The 19,795-nt window shown below is 44.8% G+C and overlaps 1 protein-coding gene across 1 annotated transcript in view; it reads left to right on the top strand.

Moving 5' to 3' along the window:
- Positions 1 to 19,795, top strand: part of LOC135210923 (DNA primase large subunit-like) — a 290,700-nt gene that overhangs the window by 7,808 nt on the left and 263,097 nt on the right. The window lies entirely within an intron of this gene.

Here is a 19,795-nt window from a genome sequence, read left to right on the forward strand (position 1 = left end):
TGCTAGGCGGGAGCTAGCATGGGGTAGCCGAGCTCATCTTAAGAGGTGAAAAGAGGGGGAATGGCTAATAATATGTTTAAAGTGTTTTATATAATAATAAAGTCACATAGCTCTATCGCCTAGAGACAGGGGTGGTACGCTGCAAAGTTCACATTGGAGAAAAAGGTATTTGCTGAACAAGCAACTTGTCTCAGAGGTCGTTCCCCGTTTGCGAGGCATGTGCATTCGTTTGTATGAGTATTACAGGCCTACTAGTTCAGGGTACTTGTGGAAGACGCATTCTTTGTGCAAAAGAGATAACAAGTGTTGCTCCGAGTGTCGGGAGAAAACGCCCATCGCAAGGTAGGACACATTCTATAAAAAAAAAAAAAAAAAAAACTTAGAAAAACTGTGTACCTTTTGGAAAAGAGAGAGAAGTGTGAAAATCTCTCTTTACGTAAATACTTTGAAAAGAGTGACGTGGGGTGTCTATATAACTATTATCTTTATTACAGATGGGTCCGATTCCATGGTTGATTAGAAACGGGATTCTCTAACTGACTAATACTAGACAATATGACTTTTTGGGGTTTGAGAGTGTAACCTTAGTCAGGAGGGTAGAATGTTATCTTACTGGTTTCTCTATGGGTAGATTTGGGTGTTTATGCCATTATGACTTGTTAATCATTTTGTTCTTTGTTATAACCAATTGCTTTGGGAAATAAATAGTATTTTATATTTACGCAATCTTAATAAGCCTCGTGACATCTTACAGACAGGGCACCGTTGGCAACAGGTAAGAGTTCCCGTTTGTGTAGTTTAGGAATAAGGGGGGCTACGTATATATATATACAATATATATATATATATATATATATATATATATATATATATATATATATATATTATATTATATACTATATGCCCTTGTCTCTGTATATCTTTAGTGGCTGTAACCATGTCTTGGTAATAAGACAAAAGTATGTAGCATATCCAGTGTTCCAATTTTCTCTCAAAGCTGTAACTTCATTCATTATAGTGTGTGTGTGTGTGTATGTGTGTAATTCGACAAGGTATTTACTGATATCAATTTCTTGCATACATATTCTGTGGTATGAGTATGGGCTATTTTCATTAATTTCGCAAACCAAGTCTGATATAAATTCCTTTCTTTACCCCACTAACTTTATAAACACATGGACTACATTCATAGAATATATCCCTCTACCATTGCTTCATTGCTGCAACAGGTTTATCCTCATTCTTATCTTTGGAGACTCTCCTCTAGGCCTTCTTTTTCTAAATCCACATTCCACATTTTCTGTTGCATTTCATGGACTTTCTAATAAAACTTGTTCTTCCTATACTTTGGGGGCCGTGTCTTTCTCTTTTATTGCATTGTCGCTTCTTTTTTTAAATAATTCATACCTATGATTGTTCCTTGGCACATGTATGTTTTCAGTTATATTTTTGCAGGAGGTCCTTTACATATTTCGCTTCTTATTCTTTATAACGATGTCTGTAAAGCACATATTTTCTTTATTCTTGCTTTATTAGGCAGCGTCTTCGGTAAATAATTTTGTAGACTATAATTGTCGCGAATTCTTCAGTGACTAGCTCACTAGATCGTGCCGGATCTTGGCCGATAGACCTACGTGATGGGAAAGCTCCCAACCCGTGCACAAGGACAACTGAATTATGAACGACTATGATTTTACAATTTTATTTTTAAAAATATCGATCCTGCTCTCATGTCCACGATTATAAAAGCACATACAAATGGAAAGAAGGGGTCTTATCACCCTTACGATAGTACAAAAGTATCACGTGGTCACACAGTCACAAGAACCTTCTAGAACAATAAAAAAAAATTACTAGAAAAAAAAATTCGATCGTGATATTAAATGGCACCACTATCACAGATATCAATCACTTAAACATTACGCTAACGATGGCTAGGATATAGTAGACTCATAAACTACTTGAACACACATCACTTGCAATTGCCTCGTGGAAACAAGATATCACGCCTTGGCTGGAGCTCACCATTGAACATCTGTTTCAACTTGACTCTCTCAAAGGAAGGATATTAATTGCGGGAGGCGGCCCGTGCCCTTGCGAGCTAGAAATTTTTCTAATCTTTTAACTTTACTACAAGAACTTAGTTCATTTTGATGAGTTAAAATTTAAACAAATGAATAAACACGCAACTTCTCCACTGGCTTCAAAAACTATGAATCAACAATTCCTACTAGGATAATGGATGTTGAACAAGAACCATCACGTCCTTGAACAAGAACCATCACGTCCTTGCCGCCAATTGGAATAAAGTTTTTCTTACGTAGGAAGCCAGGCAGAATTCAGTCATGGTAAAATAATGCACTTTTTTTCACGACAATATCAGACTTTTACAGTAGTTTAGTCTTGTGAATTCATAGACATAGTTATGTGTATTGATTTTTAATGTATCCATATTAAAGTATGCCTTTATCAGCTATACAATTCCTAAGTGATACTGTAAGGACAACGCTGTAAGGACAACGCTTTTTCCCTATTTTCATCAAACCCAATCATCAAGTCGCATTGTTCTTACTTCCGTCCGATAGAGCGTTCCACGGCCTTTCCGCCGATGTATAACACTTGCAATTCCATCATTTGTACGCCTTAATATATCTAAATGTATGTCTGTAAGAAAACACAAATTTACTGTCTCAGAGTCATTTCTGTTCGCGGTGCGAGACTGCACTACATATCCGTCCGCACCTGTCTATGTCAACCCAGTTTGTCTGTAAATAAATCATCAATACCCAGCTACCTGTCTTAATCTCTGGTCCTCACAACTGGTGACCTCCCGGAGTTGGTGTCACAGCGGTTTAGGCCCAGCCTTTAATGGACTAAATACGGCTGCTCACCTTCAGAGAACCTTTAACGGACTCAATACGGCGCCACAGTTTAGGTCTGAAAACTCCACTGCGAGGACGACACCAACGCCATTAACGGACTAATCACGGCACTGCTTCCCAGCGTGTTTTGGCGTTTATTTCGAGGACGGGTAGCTGGGTGCTGGTCAGCCAACACAAAATTCAGGTGGCGGTTCAGAAACATCCACCCGACGTCGCGGCCTCCCTTGCCTTACCCGGGGGACGCCAGATATCTTCTCGACCCGCCGAACTTGCGGGCCTCCTCGGTTCTTCCCCCGGCGCCATTGCCGCTCCTGTGAGTCCCCAGATGAAATCCCCTGCCTGCCGGCGCCACTGCTACACCCAGGGATGTGCTTTACCCACCCGAAGTCGCTGCCTGTGGGCCTCCCCTGCCTGCCGACACTGCTGCTATACCCAGGGACGTGCTTTACCCACCCGACGTCGCTGCCTGTGGGCCTCCCCTGCCTGCCGACGCCGTTGCTACACCGAGGGACGTGTTTTACCCATCCGACGTCGCTGCCGCGCACGTGGGCCTGCTCGGCCCCCTGACGTCGCTGCCTGTGGGCCTCTTCAAACCCTCGACGCTGCCGTTATTCCTGGGACTCGCTCGGCCTTCCTGACGTCGATGCCACGCCTGTGGACCTGCTCACCTTTTCCAACGCCGCCGCCTGTGTCTCCTCTCCCGGCCAACACCACTGCCCACCCCGCCTGTGGGCCCCCCTGCCTGCCGACGCCGCTACCTGTGGGTTTCCTCGACCTGCTGATGCTGCTGCTCACCCGTGGTTCCGCTCTGCCACTGGGACGCCGCTGCCGCGCTGGTGACTTCCCCAGCCCAACCTACGCCACTGCCACACCTGGGGATCCCCACGGCCCGTCCCACTCCACCACCACACACAATGCAGCTCTCTCTCGCAGTCTTGGTCGCCTCAGCATACAGTAGAACCCCCCAGGCTACCACCAGGGGAGGCATCCTGTCAGTCAGCAAAACCGAAGGACTCTACACTCCATGATGCAACTTGTGTCACCAAGGACACGGGTTCCTCCCCCTGCCTCCAAGATTGTAATCCCAATAATTATTCCATAACCATTGTCTTAGGGGGGAGTATTTGTAAGGACAACGCTTTTTCCCTATTTTCATTGAACCCAATCATCAAGTTGCGTTGTTCTTACTTCCGTCCGATAGAGCGTTCCGCGGCCTTTCCGCCGATGTATAACACTTGCAATTCCATTATTTGTACGCCTTAATATATCTAAATGTATGTCTGTAAGAAAACACAAATTTACTGTCTCAGAGTCATTTCTGTTCGCGGTGCGAGACTGCGCTACATATCCATCCGCACCTGTCTATGTCAACCCAGTTTTTCTGTAAATAAATCATCAATACCCAGCTACCTGTCTTAATCTCTGGTCCTCACAACGCTTTTTCTATATTTTATTGTATTTCTTTATCAAGCCGCATTGGTCCTATAACCATTCTATAGAGCGTTCCGCGGCCTTTCCGCCAGTGTGTAACACATATAATTTCATGATTTGTATGTCTAATCATCTTTAAATGTATGTCTGTATGAAAACACAAATCAACTGTCTCCGAGTCATTTCTGCTCTTGGTCCACACCTGTCTATGTCAACCCAGTTCGTCTGTAGTTAGCAGTACCCAGCTATCTGTCTTACTCTCTGGTCCTCACATCTGGTGACCTCCTAGAGTAGGTGACACAGTGGTTTAGGCCCAGCCAAAGCCTATACTTGGCCCAGCCTTTTAGGGGAGGGTGCAGCATTTTTGGAGTCAAAAAATCGACCAACACAAAAAAATAAGAAATTGGTATCATAAAATTTTTGTACACATTGGCAATAATTCCCCAAAGTTATTTTATTATAAGTCAATATTTAAAGGGCTTACGTGCGTGGGGATTTAATTAAATGCCCGGCCTGAGCACGTGGCTGACGCTCCTATTTTACAGCTTTTCTTCCCCGTTTTTCCCGATTTTTTACGATTATTTTTATGTTGTCTTGTATTGTGCTACTTGGCAACTTATGAGAGTGGGTTTCCGCCATTTTCCATGTGACTGCCTCGGGGAAGGAAGTATGGTTCCGTTGATAAAGATAAGTTCATTTGTTTGTTTGCCATTTTTCATTGGTTTACACTGGTATAATGCCTCATCTCAGTAAAAAAACAGCATGTGCGTAGTGAACAAGTGAAGAAAAGACACGGTGAGTTAATTAAGCAACTAACAGAAGTTTTAAAAACAAAGAAAAGTGATGAAAATAATGATAGAAGTGAAGCAGAGCGGAAGTCTGTTATTGTCGTGGTAGAACAGCATCAGCAGACGACACAGACAATCCACGCCCTTAACACCTGTTGCTACTGCAAGTACTGGTGTTTCTAATAGTACTTCAGGATGGTCTAGTGCAATTAAGAGAAAAAGATTGTTTAGAGAAGCATTTACTAATGAAACAGAAAGGAGTACTGGTAGTGATATATATATATTATATATATATATATATATATATATATATATATTAATATATATTTGAATGAAGTGGTCACCAGCAATTTTTTTCTCCCTTAGGTACTACGTGGCACACAAGAGGGCACTGCTAACCTTAGATGTGGTCTTGTTGTAGTAGAGGCTAATACAAGGACTTATGCTTGATTATCAAGTGTTGTCAAAAGTATGCAACGCCTGTAAAGTCATGGATACAAAGAGGAAGAAAGGGGTGATTAGTGAGGCTCAACATAAGAAATGGTCTGCCAAACATGAATCTGAATGCCTAATAAATTTCACGCAGACTTCTGGAACTATGGAGAGTGAGGAAGCTATACTAATGTGAAGCAGAAGTGAAAGAAAGGGACTGAGGTATACAACATTTATTGGAGATGGGGACAGTAGTGCCCACAAAGCCCTCATTGGTCTCAACAATAATCAGGGCCCTTATGGTAAGAAGTTCCCAATAATAAAGGGAGAATGTAAAATTCATGTGAAAAAAAGGATGAAAACTGCACTTACAAAGGTGAGGGAAGAGTATGTTGTTATGGGAAAAACAAAGGCAGGTAAACCTAAGCGCACTAAACCTTGGAATTAAAAACTCACAGATGAAGTCATTACCCATTTGCAATTCTATTATGGTCAAGCAATCACGAGGCATGTTGGTGACACAGTAGAGAACATGCAAGATGACATCCTTGCAACATTACAGAATTTGACGTCGACTGATGAAAACCCAAGACATGACTTATGTTCTGCTAGCTGGTGTTTTTGAAGTGAGAGACCATTAAAGACCCAACTAAGAAGCCAGATCACAGCAAGATGAAGCTGAAACTGACTCTTGATGAGCAAGAGTACAAGGAGGTGGAGTCAGTGTATCATCAGCTGTCAGCAGAACGACTACTTTCAAGGTGTCTGAAGGGGAAAACCCAGAACCCCAATGAGAGCCTTCACAGCAGAATCTGGATAATGTGCCCCAAAGTAAAGAGTGCTAGTAAAGTAGTTCTGGACTTTGCAGTGGCTCAAGCCTGTCTAATCCATAATAGAGGCTATGGAGAAGGAAATCTTTGTGAGGCACTGGGCATGTCTGGGAACCTACTGAATATCTTCAGGAATTGGGATAAAATACGTGAAAAGATCATAATCTCCAAGCCAAAGAGGAGCAGAAAACAGTTAGCAGACCCAAATTACTCATGGGGAGCCTTCTAGATAAGCCCTTCACAGGGATACTGGTAAATACGAAACCCAGGCTTATGACGCACTATCTCAACAATGTCCCAGTGGTGATGTTGTATGACCAGTAAAGACTCTCAAATCAATGTTCTCAATTCAGTAATATGTTCATGGTGAAGCCAAGGCCAGTTAATCACACAGTTTATTTAGTAACACTGACACAGAATGTGATATGGCACCAGTACAGAAATGATAAACTTTGATGCGCGTTTTCTCAAAACTATGTTTTTTTAGCTTTAATTTGTTATAACTCAACTATTTCTTGTTAGAATTCAGTGCACAAGGTCTCATGTTGAAGGGGACACTTTGGGGAAGTATATGACTTATGGATAATGTCCTGTGATACTTAAAATTTTCATGGGAGGATTTTATGATAAAAAAGGGGGGAAAAATATGATTTTCGAAAATATTCATAATGGCATTAATATTTACAGGAGAGAATTTTCTATGGGTCAAAAGCTTTTTTGTTATGTGAAATATCAGACAAATAAATGTGGGTCATCTCTTCCTTAGGATATCTTCAAGGAAACCTTTTAAAAATAAAAAAAAATTGATTTTACATTTTGAAAATTTGTAAAAAATAAAATTATAATTGTATTGGCATAAAATTCACTGTGAGCAATGTCTGTGGTGTTTTTCATAACCTGTGCAAATTTCAGAAGGAAATTCCAATAATAAAAGATTTTCAGTACAAAACTGCACCCTCCCCTTAACGGATTAATTACTGCTGCTCACCTTCAGGGAACCTTTAGTGGACACAATATGGCACCAAAGTTTAGGTCTCTGAAAGCTCCATCCCAAGGATGACACTGACGCCATCAACGGACCCATCACGGCACAGCTTCCAAGCTTGTTTTGGCATTTTTCAAGGACTGGTAGCTGGGTGCTGGTCAGCCAACAGCTCTGCTGTTCCACTGATGAATTGTGGGTTGCTGTGACCCAGCAGGACTAGGGAGAGATAGCCTCACTTGGGCATGCCAGATGTAGCTAGACGACTTCCATTAAAACCAACGTTTTAGCAGCTTTATCATTACCCTCGCCACCTTGAGCCACCGTTATTACAGTATCATTCATAGATGTGCAGATGAGAACTGATTAATATTTAATTTGTCACCAGCATCTTTCATCTTTCTCTCATCCTTTAGTCACTGTAAGGAACAAATTTATCTCCACACGATTGAACCAGAGGGTATATACAGAACAATCCATTGAGCATTGTCACTTTGTTGTTTGTCAACAGGATGCCATATTAATTTTAGCATTACAGCGCACCTGGTGGCTGGGTGGAGAGCTATGCATAGCGCTACACAAAAGGCAGCAGAATATCTGTGCAAAAATTATTTACAATAATTTTTACTCTTCTATATAGCTTTATATATGTATACATATATAATTAGCAATTGATAATAAAGAAATATATACGTATCATCTCAATATCATTATCAAATTAGATGTGTTAACAAGCTCTTTGTTTTATTCAAAATAGTCATTTGTTGATCACACTGCACTTGACTATGTATTCCTCAGGTTATTAGCTGTTATTCTTGATATAATAGATGAATAAACTATTAAATTCATAAAATTTAGTAGTAGAGGCCATTATGAGGTCACAATGCGACAGAACCGAGTACTGCTGATTTATTACCTGGCCACGCGATATACATAGCAGTGTGCGGACGGAAATGGAGTGCCTGACCCCCAAGTCTTCTAACCTGCACACAGACAGAGAATTTGTGTTTCTTAGCAGTTAATAAAATGACAATAACAAAAAACATAATGGGCATACATTGATGAATTATATATTGGCGGAAAGGTCAGGAAATTCTCAATGCAAACATATACATGTGATTCTTGCTGCTTAGCTAGATGAGATACAAGATAGTGATTACTGAGTAAAGAAGGTCTTAACACAGGTCTTTACAATCTAGATGAAATACAAGATCGTGATTAGTGGGTAAAGAAGGTCTTTACACCATTACTAGTCAAGTGTCCATCTTGCAGAGCATCTTCTGTGAACTTTTTATAAATTTATGTTGCTGTTACATATATATATTAAAGCTCTGGAATTGCGTCTTTTAAAATTTCAATTTTTGGAAATAAATTTCTAAAAGATGACCTTGTAAGGACGATAGTCGCACCGAATGTCCGCCCTTCCTCGTAAATACCTTTTCATCTCTGTATATGTCCTTTTCTTGTTATATGCTAAAATGCAGAGTGATTCATGGCCTTTCCACCAATGTACATATCATATGAATATGTTTCCTTTACACCAAAATATATGTGCATTTTTGGCTGTGAAGAAACACAATCACTGTGGTGACTACCATCGCCTGAACCTCGTCACCATGCCCAATAGTTATCCCCTACCGAACATGCAGGACCTCACCAGGCCTCTATACAGAGCCAAGAGCTTCTCCAAAATTGATCTCTTAAAATCATACTTTCAGGTTCCCGTCCATCCCGATGAGACAGTAGTTTAGTGTTTTCTTACAGACATACATTTAAAGATAATAAAACATACCAATAATGAAATTACATGTGCTATACATCGGCGGAAAGGCTGCAGAACGGTCTATAGAATGGTTAAAGGAACAACACGGCTTGATAATGAAACAATGAAAAAATAGAAAAAGCGTTGTCCTTACAAATACTTCCCCCCCCCCCCCACAAGGCAATGATTATGGAATAATGATTGGGTGAAAAATATCTTGGAGGCAGGAGGCGACCCCGTGTCCTTGTGACACTTGTTGTGGAGCGTTACTGAATGTAGAGTCCTTTGGCGTTGCTGGCTGGCAGTTGCCTGGGGGGGTTTCTCACTCGGTCGGGGAAAAACTTGAGGGTCAACCATAAAACCTGCAGAAGGGACTGCATTGTGTGTGGTGGCGGCGTGGGACAGGCTGTGGGGACCCCCAGGTGTGGCGGCGCTGTAAGTTGGGCTGATGAAGTCCCCAGCACGGCAGTGGTGTCCGGCAGGCAGCGCAGAACCACAAGTGAGGCAAGGGCTTCAGCAGGTCGAGGAAGCCCACAGGTAGCAGCATCGGCAGGCGAAGGAGGCCCACAGGTGTGACAGTGGTGTCGCTGAGCCAAGGAGGGCTACAGGCGGCGTCGGAAGGGTGAGCAGGTCCACAGATGTGACAGCAATGTCGGGCAGGCCAAGCGAGCCCCAGGAGTGATGGCAGCATCGGGGGCGGGGGCGGGGGGGGGGGGGTGGTTGAGGAAGCCCACAGGCAGCGTTATTTTTTGGGGGGGGGGGCCGAGCAGGCACACATATGCGGCAGTGACATCGGGTGGGTAAAGCAGGACCCTGGGTGCGGCGTCGGGAGATTGCCTGGGGACATGAAGGTGCGGTAATAGTGGCAGGGGAAGGAAGAACCGAGGAGGCCCACAGATTCAGGGGATCAAGAATATATCTGGTGTCCCCCAGTTGAGGCAAAAGGAGGCTGCGACATCAGATGGATGTTTCTGGACAGCCGCCTGATTTTGTGTTGGCTGACCAGCACCCAGCTACCAGTCCTTGAAAAATGCCAAAACAAGCTTGGAAGCTGTGCCGTGATGGGTCCGTTGATGGCGTCAGTGTCATCCTTGGGATGGAGCTTTCAGAGACCTAAACTTTGGTGCCATATTGTGTCCACTAAAGGTTCCCTGAAGGTGAGCAGCAGTAATTAATTCGTTAAGGGGAGGGTGCAGTTTTGTACTGAAAATCTTTTATTATTGGAATTTCCTTCTGAAATTTGCACAGGTTATGAAGAACACCACAGACATTGCTCACAGTGAATTTTATGCCAATACAATTATAATTTTATTTTTTACAAATTTTCAAAATGTAAAATCAATTTTTTTTTTTTTTTAAAGGTTTCCTTGAAGATATCCTGAGGAAGAGATGACCCATATTTATTTGTCTGATATTTCACATAACAAAAAAGCTTTTGACCCATAGAAAATTCTCTCCTGTAAATATTAATGCCATTATGAATATTTTCGAAAATCATATTTTCCCCCCCTTTTTTATCATAAAATCCTCCCATGAAAATTTTAAGTATCACAGGACATTATCCATAAGTCATATACTTCCCCAAAGTGTCCCCTTCAACATGAGACCTTGTGCACTGAATTCTAACAAGAAATAGTTGAGTTATAACAAATTAAAGCTAAAAAAACATAGTTTTGAGAAAACGCGCATCAAAGTTTATCATTTCTGTACTGGTGTCATATCACATTCTGTGTCAGTGTTACTAAATAAACTGTGTGATTAACTGGCCTTGGCTTCACCATGAACATATTACTGAATTGAGAACATTGATTTGAGAGTCTTTACTGGTCATACAACATCACCACTGGGACATTGTTGAGATCGTGCGTCATAAGCCTGGGTTTCGTATTTACCAGTATCCCTGTGAAGGGCTTATCTAGAAGGCTCCCCATGAGTAATTTGGGTCTGCTAACTGTTTTCTGCTCCTCTTTGGCTTGGAGATTATGATCTTTTCATGTATTTTATCCCAATTCCTGAAGATATTCAGTAGGTTCCCAGACATGCCCAGTGCCTCACAAAGATTTCCTTCTCCATAGCCTCTATTATGGATTAGACAGGCTTGAGCCACTGCAAAGTCCAGAACTACTTTACTAGCACTCTTTACTTTGGGGCACATTATCCAGATTCTGCTGTGAAGGCTCTCATTGGGGTTCTGGGTTTTCCCCTTCAGACACCTTGAAAGTAGTCGTTCTGCTGACAGCTGATGATACACTGACTCCACCTCCTTGTACTCTTGCTCATCAAGAGTCAGTTTCAGCTTCATCTTGCTGTGATCTGGCTTCTTAGTTGGGTCTTTAATGGTCTCTCACTTCAAAAACACCAGCTAGCAGAACATAAGTCATGTCTTGGGTTTTCATCAGTCGACGTCAAATTCTGTAATGTTGCAAGGATGTCATCTTGCATGTTCTCTACTGTGTCACCAACATGCCTCGTGATTGCTTGACCATAATAGAATTGCAAATGGGTAATGACTTCATCTGTGAGTTTTTAATTCCAAGGTTAAGTGCACTTAGGTTTACCTGCCTTTGTTTTTCCCATAACAACATACTCTTCCCTCACCTTTGTAAGTGCAGTTTTCATCCTTTTTTTCACATGAATTTTACATTCTACCTTTATTACTGGGAACTTCTTACCATAAGGGCCCTGATTATTGTTGAGACCAATGAGGGCTTTGTGGGCACTACTGTCCCCATCTCCAATAAATGTTGTATACCTCAGTCCCTTTCTTTCACTTCTGCTTCACATTAGTATAGCTTCCTCACTCTCCATAGTTCCAGAAGTCTGGGTGAAATTTTTTAGGCATTCAGATTCATGTTTGGCAGACCATTTCTTATGTTGAGCCTCACTAATCACCCCTTTCTTCATCTTTGTATCCATGACTTTACAGGCGTTGCATACTTTTGACAACACTTGATAATCAAGCATAAGTCCTGTATTAGCCTCTACAACAAGACCACATCCTAAGGTTGAGCAGTGCCCTCTTGTGTGCCACGTACCTAAGGGAGAAAAAAATTGCTGTGACCACTTCATTCCATATATATATATATATATATATATATATATATATATATATATATATATGTATATATATATATATATATCACTACCAGTACTCCTTTCTGTTTCATTAGTAAATGCTTCTCGAAACAATCTTTTTCTCTTAATTGCACTAGACCATCCTGAAGTACTATTAGAAATACCAGTACTTGCAGTAGCAACAGGTGTTAAGGGCGTGGATTGTCTGTGTCGTCTGCTGATGCTGTTCTACCACGACAATAACAGACTTCCGCTCTGCTTCACTTCTATCATTATTTTCATCACTTTTCTTTGTTTTTAAAACTTCTGTTAGTTGCTTAATTAACTCACCGTGTCTTTTCTTCACTTGTTCACTACGCACTTGCTGTTTTTTTACTGAGATGAGGCATTATACCAGTGTAAACCAATGAAAAATGGCAAACAAACTGTACGATATGTTCTTCGGCCATGCGCTGCCGAGCATGCATCCGTTATTGGCAATTCTGTATACGCTGTTGCGAGTCAGTTGGCTCCCGAGTATCCTGTAATAAAGTCCAGTCTCCAGGACGTTGTGTCATTGCAAACCCAACATGGCGCAGTGAGTAGGATAAGGACCAACCATGCCCCAGATACGTCGACCACCCCAGGCCACGCCGAGGCGTGCCTCACCTGCAATGCCAAGGGCCTTGTCACAGGCCGTCATGCAAGCACAGACGTTATTTGCAGACCAGCAGCGTGCCATCCGTTCCCTTCAGGATGCCCTTCCCGGTTCAGGAGCACGTGCCGGTAAAGTTCCTGTCTCTGCTGCCCCTGAGAAGTGTGAGGCGGTAATGTCTTCGGCAGCGTTCAGATCCTGGAGACGTTCGATGACGTATTGGATTCACCTTAACAAGTTCCCGCCGCAGGATGTTGTCATGCACATTAGGCTCAACTGTGTACCGGCGTTGCAACGTGCACTGGACGCTCGGTATTCAGATGCCAAATGGAATGCCCTCGCCCCAGACGCGGCTCTGGACGCCATCGGGAATATTGTGTTGCGGTCGTCGAATCAGGCAGTTCAGTGGTCTGAATTCTTTGCCCTCGCACAAGGCGCGAGGAATTAGTGAGCGACTATTTTTCGAGGTGTGCTCAGAAGGCCACCGACTGTGATTTTGAGTGTCCCAAATGCGGGGAGTGTTTAATAGAGTACATGCTGTTGCGGAAAATAATGGTAGGCCTCAGTGACCCTGTATTAAAGAGGCATGTTTTTCAGACATGTGAGACATTTAAGAGTGTAGATGCCCTTCAGGCACTGTGCTGCACTTTCGAAGCTGCACGCCAAGATGTCGAAAGTATCCCACGCGTCGCTATCAGTGAGAGGGGGTCTGCTGGCGCCTCGAGTGAAACTGACGTCACAGGCATTGATGACGTAGAGCCAGACGTCGCGGTGTTGCGCGGCAATTCCAATGTGAAGCGTTGCGGAAATTGTGGGGGGCGCCATCCCTTTGGTCGAGCGTCGTTGCCCCAGCAAGAGGTATAACGTGCCACGGGTGCCAAAAGGTAGGGCACTTTCAGAAATGCTGCAGGAATACGAAGAAAGCGCCGCTTGCCTCGAGTTTAGCGATTGTTGCAGACACGCACCTCTCCCCCCACCCCACGATCAAGGCTTGTGTTTCCCATAGAAACGGGAATTCAGTATCCACACTCGTCGTAGCAGACACAGGAGCACAGATCTGCGTTGCCGGACCCACGATTCTCTCAAGACTGCAAATAAATTCACTGGAGTTGCAGCGCGAGCAGGTCTGAGGGACGTAGCTAATCTCCGAGTGAGATGTCTTGGATCAACGACATGCTTCATTGATATAGGTGGGCGACGCACGAAGCAGGAGGTTTACTTTGTGCCGACGGCCAAGAACGTCTATATATCGCTGAATGCTTGTAAGGAGCTGGGAATAGTACCCCCTGACTTCCCTCACCCCTACCATCTCGTTGCATCAGCTGATGTGCTTAATGAAGACGTCGCACGGCCTAAACTCCCCTAAGACAATGAAGCCAGCCACCTTACCCATCCCGCCTGTGGAGGAGAATATACCGAGACTTGAGGAGTGGTTATTACGGCATTTCTCTTCAACAACCTTTAATACAACCAGGGAACCGTTACCTGTCATGACGGGCAAGCAGCACCACATCCATTTGTTGCCTGATGCCGTGCCTTATGCCTGTCACACGCCCGCGACAATCCCTAAGCATTGGGAAGAGGAGGTCAAGGCTCAACTTGACGAGGACGTTCGGAAGGGCGTGATAGAACCAGTCCCAGTGGGGGATGCAACGGAATGGTGTGCAAGGATGGTCGTTGTCGCGCCAAAGAAGACGGGTCAACCTCGCCGCACAGTAGACTTCCAGCGCCTCAACGCCCACTGTCTTCGGGAAACTCATCATACACCGGCACCCTTCGACATGATTTCAAGCATCCTCATTCATACGTACAAGACTACGGCGGACGCCCACTGGGGTTTCCATCAAGTGGAATTGGACGAAGACAGCCGCCCGCTTACGACCTTTATCACTCCATGGGACGATACCGTTATCGTAGAACACCCATGGGCCACTGTTTCGGCGTCGGACGCCTACACAAAAAGGTTTGATGATGCCCTGCAAGTCATCACCAGAAAGCATAAATGCGTTGACGACACTTTGCTATACGATCACAGCATTGAAGAGGCGTTCTGGCATGTATATGAATTCCTGTCAACGTGTGCCTCTGCAGTATCACACTCAAGCCCGAGAAGTTTAAATTCTGCAAGAGAGAGGTCACTTTCGTCGGTTATTACCTGGGATGGGAGTCATACAAACCCGCAGACGAACAACTAGACGCCATTCGTAACTTCCATATGCCAGAGAAGCCCTCCATCACGGATATTAGGTCGTGGTTCGGGTTCGTGAATCAGTTAGCGCCCTTCCTTGCAACGGCGCCCATCATGGAGCCCTTTAGGGACCTCCTCAGAAAGCCCACTGGAAAAAACGTTTACTGGGATAGTCAGCTACGTGACAAACTCCGGCAGGCACAGGACGTCATCTGTCAATTAGCCAAGGACGGCTTGGCATATTACGACAAAACACGCCCTACGACGATAATGACGGATTGGAGTAAAGAAGGTATCGGGTTCGTAGTCCTTCAGCAGTATTGTATTTGTCAGTCAGCTGACAGCCCCTTTTGTTGCAAGGGCGGCTGGCGCCTTGCCCTGTGTGGTAGTCGACACCTCACCTCCTCTGAAGCTGGGTAATGCCCCCGTAGAAGGAGAAGCCCTGGCAGTTACCTGGTGCTTGCGGAATGGCCAGGCTGTTCCTACTTGGGTGTCCTAATCTCACCATCATCACGGACCACCGTCCTCTCGTCAAGCTGCTGGGTGACAGAGCCCTTAAGGACGTCATCAACCCGAGATTATTCAACCTGAAAGAGAAGACACTCCAGTTCAAGTTCCACATGAAATACCTGCCCGGAAAAAGGAACACTGCCGCGGATTTTCTTTCAAGGTACCCGACCATGCCGAGCACCCCGCGAAGCTTCCGACGTGGATTTGGAGGACGACATTCAAGTGGCAGTGGCATGTGCAACCGTGGCCGCCTTGGAACCGGATATCATCGTGTTGGATGAAGACTGCGTAAGGAGCGCCGCATCTAACGACCCTGTATATCAGCTCTTGCTTGCAAGGGTTGCAGCGGGCGACTGGCCCCAACAGAAGTCGCAAGAACTCGCCTGCCTTCGCCCCTTCTTCAGCGTTCGGGACCGGCTAGCCATCAAACCAGGATCTGGTGACATACTCAGTGGACCAAGGATGTGTTCGCTTGGTTATACCCGAGGATTTACGCCGCCAGGTAGCCGCTAACCTACACGCAGGACACCAAGGCCTCGACTCGATGCTTAGAAGGGCCAGGCAGTCGGTCTATTGGCCGGGAATAGAAGGGGACCTTCAGCATTGCCGCGCCCGATGTACTTCATGCGATGAACATGCCCCCTCACTGCCTCCTGAAGAAATGATACACACGCCGCCTGCGGAATATCCCTTCCAGCAAGTCGTAGCAGATATGTTCCAGATAGAAGGCAGTGTATACATGGTGTATGCCGATAGACTAACAGGTTGGTTAGAAGTGGCTAATTTCCCCGAATGGTGGCCACGTCTAACAAAATCAGTAATCACCTTCGATCATATTTCTCGCGTTGGGGAGGCACGAACTTGGCCAGCGAGGAGATGGAGGCCTTCTTCAAGAGATGGGGGGTCAAGGTCCGGCTGTCATCGGCCCAGTATCCCCAGTCTAACGGCAGGGCAGAAGCAGCTGTCAAATCGGCGAAGAGGCTACTCCGGGAAAAATACATTAAAGGGTGGAGCCTTGAGTCGGACAAAACGGCCCTGGCGATACTTCAGTATCAACACTCCTCTCAGGGAAATTAACAAGTCGCCGTCTCAGCTTGCAACGGGTCGCCAGCTGCGCGATGGGCGGTTACCGACGGCCAGGAGACACCTGTTAGTAGACAGATATTGGAGGCAGACGATACGTCGAAGGGAGTTACAAGTGGCAAGGTCGCAGGAGGCGATGCGCATCCCTGGCACTACCAGAAGACTGCCGCCCATCGAACTAGGTACCCATGTACGCATACAAAACCAAGCTACCAAGCAATGGGATCGAACGGGCATAGTAACAGAAACAAAGCCCCATCGTCAGTACACCGTCAAAGCTTAACGGGAGCGGCAGGCTGTCAAAAAGAAACAGACGACACCTGAGAGTCATCGCTCCGCCCTCTGGCACGCCCATGTCCCAGCACGAGTCCTCCGCAAACCATACCCCGACAGAACAGGGGACACGCACCACACAGGAGCCCAACGTCGTTGATAGGCCCAGAAGAGCCGCTGGTAAACCCAAGTGGCTCAAAGACTTTGTAGAGTGATGTTATTACCTTTTGTATGCAATTGCATCAGGAATTGATATTTCTTTTCAGAGAATTTATGTATTTTATTTCGTTTTTGTGTATGCATCGAGAAGTTAGCTTTAATTTTTTGTTTCCTCTCTTGTCTCATTGATCTAAGGGCATTTTTCCCTTTTATTTTTTTGTCATGTATAAGAATGTTCTTGGGGGGGGGATGTACGATATGTTTTGTATTTTTCCCCTTTTTATTTTTGCCATGTATAAGTATATTCTTGAGGGGGGGATGTACGACATGTTCTTCGGCCATGCGCTGCCGAGCATGCATCCGTTATTGGCAATTCTGTATACGCTGTTGCGAGTCAGTTGGCTCCCGAGTATCCTGTAATAAAGTCCAGTCTCCAGGACGTTGTGTCATTGCAAACCCAACACAAACAAATGAACTTATCTTTATCAACGGAACCATACTTCCTTCCCCGAGGCAGTCACATGGAAAATGGCGGAAACCCACTCTCATAAGTTGCCAAGTAGCACAATACAAGACAACATAAAAATAATCGTAAAAAATCGGGAAAAACGGGGAAGAAAAGCTGTAAAATAGGAGCGTCAGCCACGTGCTCAGGCCGGGCATTTAATTAAATCCCCACGCACGTAAGCCCTTTAAATATTGACATATAATAAAATAACTTTGGGGAATTATTGCCAATGTGTACAAAAATTTTATGATACCAATTTCTTATTTTTTTGTGTTGGTCGATTTTTTGACTCCAAAAATGCTGCACCCTCCCCTAAAAGGCTGGGCCAAGTATAGGCTTTGGCTGGGCCTAAACCACTGTGTCACCTACTCTAGGAGGTCACCAGATGTGAGGACCAGAGAGTAAGACAGATAGCTGGGTACTGCTAACTACAGACGAACTGGGTTGACATAGACAGGTGTGGACCAAGACCAGAAATGACTCGGAGACAGTTGATTTGTGTTTTCATACAGACATACATTTAAAGATGATTAGACATACAAATCATGAAATTATATGTGTTACACATTGGCGGAAAGGCCGCGGAACGCTCTATAGAATGGTTATAGGAACAATGCGGCTTGATAAAGAAATACAATAAAATATAGAAAAAGCGTTGTGAGGACCAGAGATTAAGACAGGTAGCTGGGTATTGATGATTTATTTACAGAAAAACTGGGTTGACATAGACAGGTGCGGATGGATATGTAGCGCAGTCTCGCACCGCGAACATAAATGACTCTGAGACAGTAAATTTGTGTTTTCTTACAGACATACATTTAGATATATTAAGGCGTACAAATAATGGAATTGCAAGTGTTATACATCGGCGGAAAGGCCGCGGAACGCTCTATCGGACGGAAGTAAGAACAACGCGACTTGATGATTGGGTTCAATGAAAATAGGGAAAAAGCGTTGTCCTTACAAATACTCCCCCCTAAGACAATGGTTATGGAATAATTATTGGATGACAATCTTGGAGGCAGGGGGAGAACCCGTGTCCTTGTGACACATGTTGTGGGGCATCATTGAGTGTAGAGTCCTTTGGTTTTGCTGACTGACAGGATGCCTCCCCTGGTGGTAGCCTGGGGGGTTCTACTGTATGCTGAGGCGACCAAGACTGTGGGAGAGAGCTGCATTGTGTGTGGTGGTGGAGTGGGACGGGCCGTGGGGATCCCCAGGTGTGGCAGCGGCGTAGGTTGGGCTGGGGAAGTCACCAGCGCGGCAGCGGCGTCCCAGTGGCAGAGCGGAACCACGGGTGAGCAGCAGCATCAGCAGGTCGAGGAAACCCACAGGTAGCGGCGTCGGCAGGCAGGGGAGGCCCACAGGCGTGGCAGCGGTGTTGGTGGGCCGAGGAGGACTACAGGCGGCGGCGTTGGAAAAGGTGAGCAGGTCCACAGGCGTGGCATCGACGTCAGGAAGGCCGAGCGAGTCCCAGGAATAACGGCAGCGTCGAGGGTTTGAAGAGGCCCACAGGCAGCGACGTCAGGGGGCCGAGCAGGCCCACGTGCGCGGCAGCGACGTCGGGTGGGTAAAACACATCCCTCGGTGTAGCAACGGCGTCGGCAGGCAGGGGAGGCCCACAGGCAGCGACGTCGGGTGGGTAAAGCACGTCCCTGGGTATAGCAGCAGTGTCGGCAGGCAGGGGAGGCCCACAGGCAGCAACTTCGGGTGGGTAAAGCACATCCCTGGGTGTAGCAGTGGCGCCGGCAGGCAGGGGATTTCATCTGGGGACTCACAGGAGCGGCAATGGCGCCGGGGGAAGAACCGAGGAGGCCCGCAAGTTCGGCGGGTCGAGAAGATATCTGGCGTCCCCCGGGTAAGGCAAGGGAGGCCGCGACGTCGGGATATGTGCGATATTCTTGGCAACTCCTCAACCTGTGGGGAGAGGTTGTGCAGTAGCCACAATGTGACACATGCGTTTTCAGCTATAAAAAAAAAATGTCGAGGGCAGAATTTAGTAGACAAAGCTGCCTTTATTTTTATGTTTTGATTAACATATATTTAGAGTTCAAGATTTTCACTACTTATATGCTCTGTGAACGTCTCATCTACTCAGACTCCAAAATACAACCTTAAGTTTTTATATATATATATATATATATATATATAATATATATATATATATATATATATATATGTATATATATATATATATATATATATAATATATATATATATATATATATATATATATATATATATATATATATACACAC

The sequence above is a fragment of the Macrobrachium nipponense genome, chromosome 4, assembly GCF_015104395.2.
Source record: "Macrobrachium nipponense isolate FS-2020 chromosome 4, ASM1510439v2, whole genome shotgun sequence".
NCBI lineage: Eukaryota > Metazoa > Arthropoda > Malacostraca > Decapoda > Palaemonidae > Macrobrachium > Macrobrachium nipponense.